The following is an 11,821-nucleotide window of genomic DNA, read 5'->3' as shown; positions in this document are numbered from 1 at the left end:
ACAAAGCCTGCATTCAAAATGGCCACTTGCCTGCCAGCACATGGCCAGTGCCTGTAGCTGCACTCAAAATGGCCACCAGCCACATGGCATGTCCCTCCCCATGAACACACCCAAAAATCGAAAAACACTGCAAAATCAGCACAATCCCATTCAATCCATGGCCTCCATGATGTTTAAATTCAAGACAGCCCACAGAAAGACTAGGCCCATGCTAGACTCAAATACCCCTGGTGAAAAGGCCACAAGTACAGGCCCAAAAATCGAAAAACACTGCAAAATCAGCACAATCCCATTCCATCCATGGCCTCCATGATGTTTAAATTCAAGACAGCCCACAGAAAGACTAGGCCCATGCTAGACTCAAATACCCCTGGTGAAAAGGCCACAAGTACAGGCCCAAAAATCGAAAAACACTGCAAAATCAGCACAATCCCATTCCATCCATGGCCTCCATGATGTTTAAATTCAAGACAGCCCACAGAAAGACTAGGCCCATGCTAGACTCAAATACCCCTGGTGAAAAGGCCACAAGTACAGGCCCAAAAATCGAAAAACACTGCAAAATCAGCACAATCCCATTCCATCCATGGCCTCCATGATGTTTAAATTCAAGACAGCCCACAGAAAGACTAGGCCCATGCTAGACTCAAATACCCCTGGTGAAAAGGCCACAAGTACAGGCCCAAAAATCGAAAAACACTGCAAAATCAGCACAATCCCATTCCATCCATGGCCTCCATGATGTTTAAATTCAAGACAGCCCACAGAAAGACTAGGCCCATGCTAGACTCAAATACCCCTGGTGAAAAGGCCACAAGTACAGGCCCAAAAATCGAAAAACACTGCAAAATCACCACAATCCCATTCAATCCATGGCCTCCATGATGTTTAAATTCAAGACAACCCACAGAAATACTAGGCCCATGCAAGACTCACTACCCCTGGGCATAAATAAAGGTTGAAAAGTAGGCAAAATGGTTGGAGGCCTAACAACAAAGCCTGCATTCAAAATGGCCACTTGCCTGCCAGCACATGGCCAGTGCCTGTAGCTGCACTCAAAATGGCCACCAGCCACATGGCATGTCCCTCCCCATGAACACCCCCAAAAATCGAAAAACACTGCAAAATCAGCACAATCCCATTCCATCCATGGCCTCCATGATGTTTAAATTCAAGACAGCCCACAGAAAGACTAGGCCCATGCTAGACTCAAATACCCCTGGTGAAAAGGCCACAAGTACAGGCCCAAAAATCGAAAAACACTGCAAAATCAGCACAATCCCATTCCATCCATGGCCTCCATGATGTTTAAATTCAAGACAGCCCACAGAAAGACTAGGCCCATGCTAGACTCAAATACCCCTGGTGAAAAGGCCACAAGTACAGGCCCAAAAATCGAAAAACACTGCAAAATCAGCACAATCCCATTCAATCCATGGCCTCCATGATGTTTAAATTCAAGACAACCCACAGAAATACTAGGCCCATGCAAGACTCACTACCCCTGGGCATAAATAAAGGTTGAAAAGTAGGCAAAATGGTTGGAGGCCTAACAACAAAGCCTGAATTCAAAATGGCCACTTGCCTGCCAGCACATGGCCAGTGCCTGTAGCTGCACTCAAAATGGCCACCAGCCACATGGCATGTCCCTCCCCATGAACACACCCAAAAATCGAAAAACACTGCAAAATCAGCACAATCCCATTCAATCCATGGCCTCCATGATGTTTAAATTCAAGACAGCCCACAGAAAGACTAGGCCCATGCTAGACTCAAATACCCCTGGTGAAAAGGCCACAAGTACAGGCCCAAAAATCGAAAAACACTGCAAAATCAGCACAATCCCATTCCATCCATGGCCTCCATGATGTTTAAATTCAAGACAGCCCACAGAAAGACTAGGCCCATGCTAGACTCAAATACCCCTGGTGAAAAGGCCACAAGTACAGGCCCAAAAATCGAAAAACACTGCAAAATCAGCACAATCCCATTCCATCCATGGCCTCCATGATGTTTAAATTCAAGACAGCCCACAGAAAGACTAGGCCCATGCTAGACTCAAATACCCCTGGTGAAAAGGCCACAAGTACAGGCCCAAAAATCGAAAAACACTGCAAAATCAGCACAATCCCATTCAATCCATGGCCTCCATGATGTTTAAATTCAAGACAACCCACAGAAATACTAGGCCCATGCAAGACTCACTACCCCTGGGCATAAATAAAGGTTGAAAAGTAGGCAAAATGGTTGGAGGCCTAACAACAAAGCCTGCATTCAAAATGGCCACTTGCCTGCCAGCACATGGCCAGTGCCTGTAGCTGCACTCAAAATGGCCACCAGCCACATGGCATGTCCCTCCCCATGAACACCCCCAAAAATCGAAAAACACTGCAAAATCAGCACAATCCCATTCCATCCATGGCCTCCATGATGTTTAAATTCAAGACAGCCCACAGAAAGACTAGGCCCATGCTAGACTCAAATACCCCTGGTGAAAAGGCCACAAGTACAGGCCCAAAAATCGAAAAACACTGCAAAATCAGCACAATCCCATTCCATCCATGGCCTCCATGATGTTTAAATTCAAGACAGCCCACAGAAAGACTAGGCCCATGCACCACTCACTACCCCTGGTCAAGGCCCCAACAACAGGTCAAAAATCGAAAAACACAAAATTTTACAACAAAAAAAAAATCGAAAAACACGGAAAAATCAGCACAATCCCAATTCATCTATGGCCTCCATGATGTTTAAGTTCAAGACAACCCACAGAAAGAATCAGTCCACCCACCACTGGGCAAAAGGCCCCAAAACAGCCCAAAAATCGAAAATCCCAAAATTTTAGTTGCAGCAACTGTAATGCCCCAAACAAACTTACTTGTAAAATTTCTAATCCAACAGTGATCCAAAGAAAGTCAAAAAGGCCTCAAATCCAAAGATCCAGCAGCATCCACAAAAAGTAATCCTTCCAGGTCCACATCCAAATGAAAAGTGACCAGGAGATGGACAAAGCACTGGGAGGAGCCTGCTGAACAGGAACAGGAAGTTGAAGACTATGGGGCACTTCCTTCCTCCCACCCCCCTGCCCCCCTCCCCAAAATGGACTCCTCGCTAAAAAAGTGCAGGCAAATGTCAAACTAAGGAGTTATTCACATAAAAATCATCATTTCTAGAAGGTTTATGCTGCTTGCTGGTGGATTTCTTGCGCAGAATTGCAAATTTATATTTTCGCTCGCCGCATCTCAAATCTCGCAATTGCGAAGTACCGCGAGACGTGATCTCGCCGTACTCGCGGTGACAAGCTATCGCTGGCAAGCCGCGATGACGTAATCGCGCTCGCCAATTCCCGCGGGATCACACAGCAAGATCCAAAATGGCGCAGCACTCGCAAACTATCGAAAAAAACAACTCGGCAAACGATGATAAACGCCGCGCGCCGCAAAAATTGTATCACCAACGCCGCGCGCCGCCAAAAAAATCCGCTGCGTGCGAATTTGCGGATTTTGCGGGAAATCCGCAAATCTCGCGGATTGCGGATTTCCCGAAAATCCGCAAAATCCGCGAGCGGAACGGATTTTCCGCCCACCTTTAGTCGTGGTTGCAGGTGAGCCTCCAGTCTGTCCGTCAGGTCCTTGATCATCTGTCTGGTGAAGCGATAACGACGGATGCAATTGCGTTCCCTCATGGCTTCCAAGTCAGGTAACGGCCGTTCCAGAGGGGGTGCCCTGCAATACACAAATATTAGAAAATGTGTTCAACTGTCTGACTAAGACAATAACAATGTACATGGCACAAGCAACACTGCTTCAACAAATCTAGACAAGTGTGAGTGTGGCGTGGGAGACACACTGTTGTAACATGTTCCAACTCCCAGCCACTCCTCCGTGAACAGTACAAGACCTGTGGTTTGTGGAATGGATATGACATGCATGCAAAATATCTGATGGAAAGGTCTTGTTGAGCATGACAATGTATCATGTCAGTGACACACGGCATGTGAATGTCAGTAGGAGGTTGTCTGCACATCCAGACAGCTTACAGCAATACACATACCACATGTGGCATCATTTGCACAGTTCTGACAGAGTCATGTTGCGGTGTGATATTTTCCTAACTATTACATGAACATCATCATACTGCATTAATGTTTGATTAGTCACAAATGGTCTGTGATGCAATCACACATATGAGCGCTTCATTAACACAAGTGGCATGGTGTGCGTACATTAGAAACCCTGTAATCACGGCAAGGACACAATATGGATGCTCCTACAGAAGATGTACTGAAATGTATGAACTGGTTACTTACCTTTCGTAACAAAATATCATAATGGAACAGTAGTAAGTAGCATGTTCCTGACTTTGAATACATACCAATCTTCAGACAAATTTGCCTCCCTGGATGCCATCTATGTGAGTCGGGGATATTGAGCCATCACTGGATGAAATACGGTGTTGCTGACTGGCATCCTACAAGTGCTTGGCCAAGTATTGCCCGTACCTACAACGCACACTCTGCCAGCAGTTACACAACCATGTCCCATAGACAGTGTGGGAAGCGGACAAAGAGGCATGTGATGTTGGAAGACCTCAGTCCCAGACTCAGGGAGGATGATGACATCTCTCCGTACTGCTCAGACCTCTTGGATACCCTCTACAGCGGAGCTACGGGGAATGTGGTCTGTGATTTGGCGGGCTGGATGCCCATGCTCTCTGGGGTGGGGTGGGAGGACAGGGCACATGGTCAGTCCGGGGAGGGGTGTGGTCGTCTGACAACGTGCCTATCTACAGCCAAACATGCAGCGTGCCTGTACATGCAGAACAATATAGATACAGTACATTCCTCAGGATAGGCCTGCAGACGCTCAGCGGAGCGTGACTGCACTTGAAGGACCTCAGTGAGGAGGTTGGTCCTCACCCCGGCAACGGGGAAATGAATGGGCAAGGCTCTGGCCGCCCACATAAACATTACACTCTACGTTGGCCGCTCATCCATTAACACGTTTGGAGTAGAGACATTACCAGTGTCTGGCTAGGTGTCCAGACCACTTGCATGCCCCAGTCCACCTGTCCTGTCACCTTGGGACCGACACTCATGTGTCAGTGGGTCTTCAAGACCCTCCCAATACTCATTGACACCCATTCCCTGATAATCAGGCCTGTCATGAGCTGTGGCCGGCTCGTAGGAGTTGAACCCCCCCCTGCAGCATCAATGGCTGTATACTGCCGCACAGTTCCCACGCCAGTGCCGTACAGGGTGTGGTATCGGGGACACCACCACCCGAGAACGGCGCAAAGGCTGGCACCTGGGGGACAGTTGCCAGTGAGGTTGTGAGGTGAACCAGCGAGGACCAGGATCAACATTCAGAACCTTTCTGACACAGCGGGTCTGGCACAAATGCGCCGCCTGCGTCAGGGACAAAGTGAGTGATGGCGTCATGGGCAAATCACCAGACGCGCAAGTGCCCCCAGACAGGTCCGCTGGGCCAGAATCCGCCGCGTAGGCCTTTGGTGGTGTGAGGGACATCATGGACATGAGGACCACAGGTCGTGGTGCAGGCTACGACGGCTGCAAAATCTGACAGAGCCGCGTGGGCGGTGTCACCTGAATCCCATGCAGCATTGCACATGCATTGTGTTGATTTGGAAGTGTGATGACATCTCTTTCACATATATGGGTTACCTGACGACTTGGCCCTGGAGGACTGATGTCAAATCCAGGGGCTATGATGTCTCAACACCCACGCCCAGGCACTCCTCCTACGTCCAGACCATGAGCAATTGTGCTGCAGGGACAACTGCTGGAATCTGAGCGGCATGTGTGACCAATCACACCTGGATTCATATGTCTGGTCCCAGCAGTCGGAGCAGCTCTACTTGTCTTGCTTGACGTGAACACTGTGGAGACACCGACTGTGAGGGTCAGTCATCAACATGAGAGGGTTGCAATCCTCACAGGCTTTGAAATGGACATCCCTATTGGCACCGTCCTGAGTCAGACAATCCAAGTGAAATGGTCAGAAGTGATCGTACTATGATCTTGTTTCAAAAATGAATTAGGTTACACTTATACGGGACCAGCGCAGGTGTTGTTAATACAGAGGACCTGACGTGAGCATGCTGAGGTCACGTATGAGTACCCAGACAACGTCATCACGGCACACACAATGCCAACAACACACGGTGAGCCGCAGGACATGCCTACCGACACACAAGTGTACTACTGAGCGGAAATTGGCATGTCCAGGATGACACGTGGGGATATTCTAAGGTGAGTAATATGATACTGTCCTGAACATTTCATATGCAAACAGCAGGCACAATATCACATATGGCACACACATGACGTGGTGACTCAGGGTCATGCTCTGCGTCTATTACACCTCTGTCACAGTGGGCATGTTGCTGTCATCATGTGCCAGTTCCCTGTACTGAATGGTGTGGCAGTCCAGTGTTGATGTGCATCGCAATATGTTGTAGACGTTTCGCCGGTGCAAAGTGTTGTATGCATGTGATGCACATGTGCTGAAGGAGTAATGACAAGTCTTGCCAGCTCTTCACACATCAACTGAGGCACTAGGTCACAGTCCCTGTGCTTCTTCAATGTCTGCCACACCTGGGGCATGCTGATGTGAGGATGCCATGCTGATGCATGCATCCACATTGTCAACATGAGAGTAGACTACATCCCTGCTATGTGATTTCCTGGAGTCACTCTCCCAATGGTGACATGAAGGAGGTCAGGAACGCAGCCTACACAATCGTTCACTTGAGCATGTCTGACGCACTGTACATACGCCTCATTTCCCTATTGCATTTCAGCCCTACGCGAGCAAAGCGTACCCCAATGGTACGTGCGTGTGTACGCCTCGTTTCCCTATTGCATTTCAGCCCTACGCGAGCAAAGCGTACCCCAATGGTACGTGCGTGTGTACGCCTCGTTTCCCTATTGCATTTCAGCCCTACGCGAGCAAAGCGTACCCCAATGGTACGTGCATGTATACGCCTCGTTTCCCTATTGCATTTCAGCCCTACGCGAGCAAAGCGTACCCCAATGGTACGTGCGTGTGTACGCCTCGTTTCCCTATTGCATTTCAGCCCTACGCGAGCAAAGCGTACCCCAATGGTACGTGCGTGTGTACGCCTCGTTTCCCTATTGCATTTCAGCCCTACGCGAGCAAAGCGTACCCCAATGGTACGTGCGTGTGTACGCCTCGTTTCCCTATTGCATTTCAGCCCTACGCGAGCAAAGCGTACCCCAATGGTACGTGCGTGTGTACGCCTCGTTTCCCTATTGCATTTCAGCCCTTCGCGAGCAAAGCGTACCCCAATGGTACGTGCGTGTGTACGCCTCGTTTCCCTATTGCATTTCAGCCCTACGCGAGCAAAGCGTACCCCAATGGTACGTGCGTGTGTACGCCTCGTTTCCCTTTTGCATTTCAGCCCTACGTGAGCAAAGCGTACCCCAATGGTACGTGCATGTGTACGCCTCGTTTCCCTATTGCATTTCAGCCCTACGCGAGCAAAGCGTACCCCAATGGTACGTGCGTGTGTACGCCTCGTTTCCCTATTGCATTTCAGCCCTACGCGAGCAAAGCGTACCCCAATGGTACGTGCGTGTGTACGCCTCGTTACACCATTGAATGCGTTGCATTGGCAACGGCAATGTCACCTTACTTGTGTGGGTATTTGATTAAATACATAGGGAACATCTAGGGGAACAGTGGACAGATCAAAATGCAACCAGGTTGTCATGGATACAGAATTTTTTTAGCCTCCTACAGGTGTTCGAGAAAATTCAGTTGGGCAAAAGTATACAATGTTGCAAAAGTTGTTGTTCAGCTCAGGCTCAGTTTTCAAACCATGCATATGTGTGTCATGTCCTTATGTGTGAAGTGATTGGATGGAACGTAGGATGCTAACTATGGTGGCCTATCAAACACTACTCCTTGGACTCACAGCCCCTCTGCAGCACAGATATAAGGCAGCATGTGGCTGTGGTAGGGCACTTGCCTGCACAACATTGGTGTGGTAACCACAGCTGCTGTCTCTGAATCCTCTGGACCCTGATTGGCTTAGCATGGAGAGGGCACCTGCATTCACTGATGGTGAGAACAAGGCCCTGCTGGATGCCCTCCTGCCTAACTACAGCAAGCTGTATGGGAGACCAGAGGATCAGGTGAGTGATGTGTGCAATACCTTGGAGTGTGCACCTGTTGTGTGTGTGACATTATAGCCACTGTGTATGTATAGTGTCTAGATGCAATGTTGTTGGGAGTGAGCGCCAGGGTGTACAGTGTTGTTACTAGAGGGTTCTTTGTTGCAGTGGGGTGTGTGACAGCGTGTCAAGTGCTGCAGTGCACCCAGATGTAGCATACATTGCTCAGTGAGTGCCATGCTCGGAGAGTGTTTAGCACCCATCATGTCATCTGTAGCCTTTCAATGGCATGTCATGCAGTGGTGTTTGCTCACAGGCCACATACTCGTGGCCAAAAATGCTAATGTGTTTAGCTTACAATGCCCTGTTATCATCAAGTTTTTTGTGCACATATGTGTGTGTTTGGAACATGGACCAGGTGTACTGATGCTGTTTTACTTTACATTTGTGACAGGTATCTGCCTATGAGAAGGGTGAAATCTGGCTGGACATTGCCAGGGCTGTCAGGAGTGAGGGGGGGCCTCGCAGGAGGCTCCGGAACATCAAGAAGAGGTGGCAGGACATCCGGTGCTGGAGCCGCCGCATCGCCAGAGTACAGCTAAAGCTGGAAGCTCCACGCCGGCATGGCGGCACCCACCACCTCACCCCCAACATGCTCCGGGTCCTGGAAGTGGTGTTCCCAGACCTCCATAGGCATTGCAGGAGGGACAGCAGAAAGTAGTGGGTAGGTTTATGTCTGTTTGTTGTGATGTGTGTCACATGCTCCCTACAGTGCTCCAAGGCATGGTTACACTCCCATAGTTTGAGTGTTGTGGTCAGACAGGCACTCCATGCATTGGCATCAGAATGTCCCAGTTTCTGCAGCTGCTTCTTTACATGCCTTGCCCTAATCCACATTTGACCTGCGCTTTGGATGATGTTTGTTTTTCACATGTACTCCTATGGTGCAATGTCTCTGTATGCATCTTCCTTTGCACATCATCATGTTGGAGGGGGTCTGTGACACCTGTTGGAACCTTACATGTGGCACCACATGTGCACTGTGTCTGCCGTTCTTCCTATTTAGGCACTGATCTTGAGTCTAAACATGTGTCTTCTGCACGAGTCAGCCTCAGTGGCCTTTGTCCATGGTACTCTTTCAAATAGTCATGTGTTGGCTACAGGTGCACAATGTACATGTGCAATACTTTGGGCTTATGCATACTCACACTGGGCAGTGCGTGTGTGCATAGTTGCCAAATAAGTCGAATGTTCTTTGTAATTACTATTGATGATCAGTCACACAATGAGGCTTGGGGTGTCAACAGCTGTGATGCCAGTGTGAGGTGATGTTACACTTGGTTCAGGTCCCAGGATGGCATCACATGTCACTTCAGGAAGGACTTTTCCCATGTGGCACAAGGTGTAAGGAAATTCAACATGTGCAGGTCTGGGTTTGGGTGGCAGGGTGTGTAAATGAGCTGTGATGCTTCATCAGCTATCCTGTTGTCAGGCAGTCAATCATCATTGTGTCGCTCATGATAGATTTTCCCTTCACTGTTGCTTTTATCCTACTATACATAATGCGTAGTGTCTCTCGCAATTGGCCACTACTAGACTTATCATTGTGCAGTGTTCAGTCTCATGTGACTCATGATGCATGCCATGTTCAGAAATGAAGCCTAATGAATTGTAGCTGACATGTCTGATGTGTACAGGTGACTGATATGTTATTATTCTTCTCCTTGGCCACAGCATCATCATCTGAATCTGGAGGGGACACAGGTGCGGACCAGGAAGAGGGACACACCAACAGTGCCACCTGCTTTGAGGAGTCAGAGGGAGGCAGTGGCACGGAGGGTGATGAGAGTCTGCAGGCCGGACGACATGTGACTGACACATCTTACCATGCCGACAACTCCGAGTCAGACTCCCAGGAGGAGGGGGAATATGCAGCAATGGTCTCTCCATCATCTTTGGCTGGCGTCCCCTCCTCCAGTACCATCTCCACCCTCCCAGTCGTTAGTGCCCCTAGGGTCCGTGCTAGCACCCGTGTCTCCGCAGCCCCTGCCCCTGTGTCCCCTGCTGCCCTCAGTGCTGAGACTGTGGACCTACTCCGGCAGATTGCAGTAGGTCAGACATCCATACTGACTGTCCTCCATGGACATACACAACTGATTACACAGTTGGTGTCGTTCATGGAGGGCATGTCATCCGCCATGTCTGATCTACGTCGGAGTGTGGCTGCCATAGAGTCAACACTGACGGCAGCAATGTACTCCCAGCAGCATCTGTCTCCCCCCCATCCTTCAGACCCATCCACCTCTGCCTCTCCCATATCTACACAACATACACGCAGACGCCACAGGTCACACACACCCAGCACACCCACACGTCAGAAAAAGCTCAAAGCTCCACGCACCCAATCTCAAGGGGATGTAGGCATACACACAGGGAGAGGGGACACAACGCACACACGCATCCACACACCCAGGAGTACAGACTCACAGCCCTCTACCTCCACCCCCAATGTGTCCCCGGGTTCAGGTGGTAGTTTTTCCGCACTGGCTGAGGTGTGCAGCCAGGTTTTCAAAGCTACTTTTGGCAATACACCAGCCAGTGTGGCTGAATCCACTACACCTGCACCCACTCCGCCTGTCCTTCCCTCTCCTGTCCATGCGGTGCCGGAGGATTCCACAGATGGTGGCCACATCGTTTCCACTGCGGATTAAACACCATGTGCAGGCAAGTTTGGGTGTGCCCACACCCATGGAGGGACAAACTGTTGCTCATACTTTTTTGGACTGGACATTGGCCTTTAATGAGCAGGGACTCTTATTTGCGTTTCTTTTTTGGAGCAGCTGAATAAAGCAATTCTTGTTATTTTCTGACGTTGACTTTGTGTGATAATGTCTGTGACTGCTGTGTGCCTGGGAGCTGGTGTCAAGTTGTAATTTAGGTATGTTCATATGTGTCAATCTCCAGATGGTAATGCGGTTCACAATGGTATGTGTTTTTGTGTAACAGCTGGGTAGGGGGGGATGTTAGCCACACACACTCTGATGCTGGGCACTGGTGGGCACTGGGGGGCACTGGTGGGGGGGGGTGTTAGGCACACACTCTGATGCTGGGCACTGGTGGGCACTGGGGGCACTGGTGGGGGGGGGTGTTAGGCACACACTCTGATGCTGGGCACTGGTGGGCACTGGGGGGGGTGTTAGGCACACACTCTGATGCTGGGCACTGGGGGGCACTGGTGGGGGGGTGTTAGGCACACACTCTGATGCTGGGCACTGGTGGGCACTGGTGGGCACTGGGGGGGGTGTTAGGCACACACTCTGATGTTGGGCACTGGTGGGCACTGGGGGGGGTGTTAGGCACACACTCTGATGCTGGGCACTGGTGGGCACTGGGGGGGTGTTAGGCACACACTCTGATGCTGGGCACTGGTGGGCACAGGGGGGCACTGGTGGGGGGGTGTAAGGCACACACTCTGATGCTGGGCACTGATGGGCACTGGGGGGGCGGGTGTTAGGCACACAATCTGATGCTGGGCACTGGGGGCACTGGTGGGGGGGTGTTAGGTACACACTCTGATGCTGGGCACTGGTGGGCACTGGGGGGCACTGGTGGGGGGGGTGTTAGGCACACACTCTGATGCTGGGCACTGGGGGGCACTGGTGG

Source organism: Lissotriton vulgaris, unplaced genomic scaffold (assembly GCF_964263255.1).
Source record: "Lissotriton vulgaris unplaced genomic scaffold, aLisVul1.2 SCAFFOLD_5600, whole genome shotgun sequence".
NCBI lineage: Eukaryota > Metazoa > Chordata > Amphibia > Caudata > Salamandridae > Lissotriton > Lissotriton vulgaris.
This window is presented reverse-complemented; position numbering follows the sequence as displayed.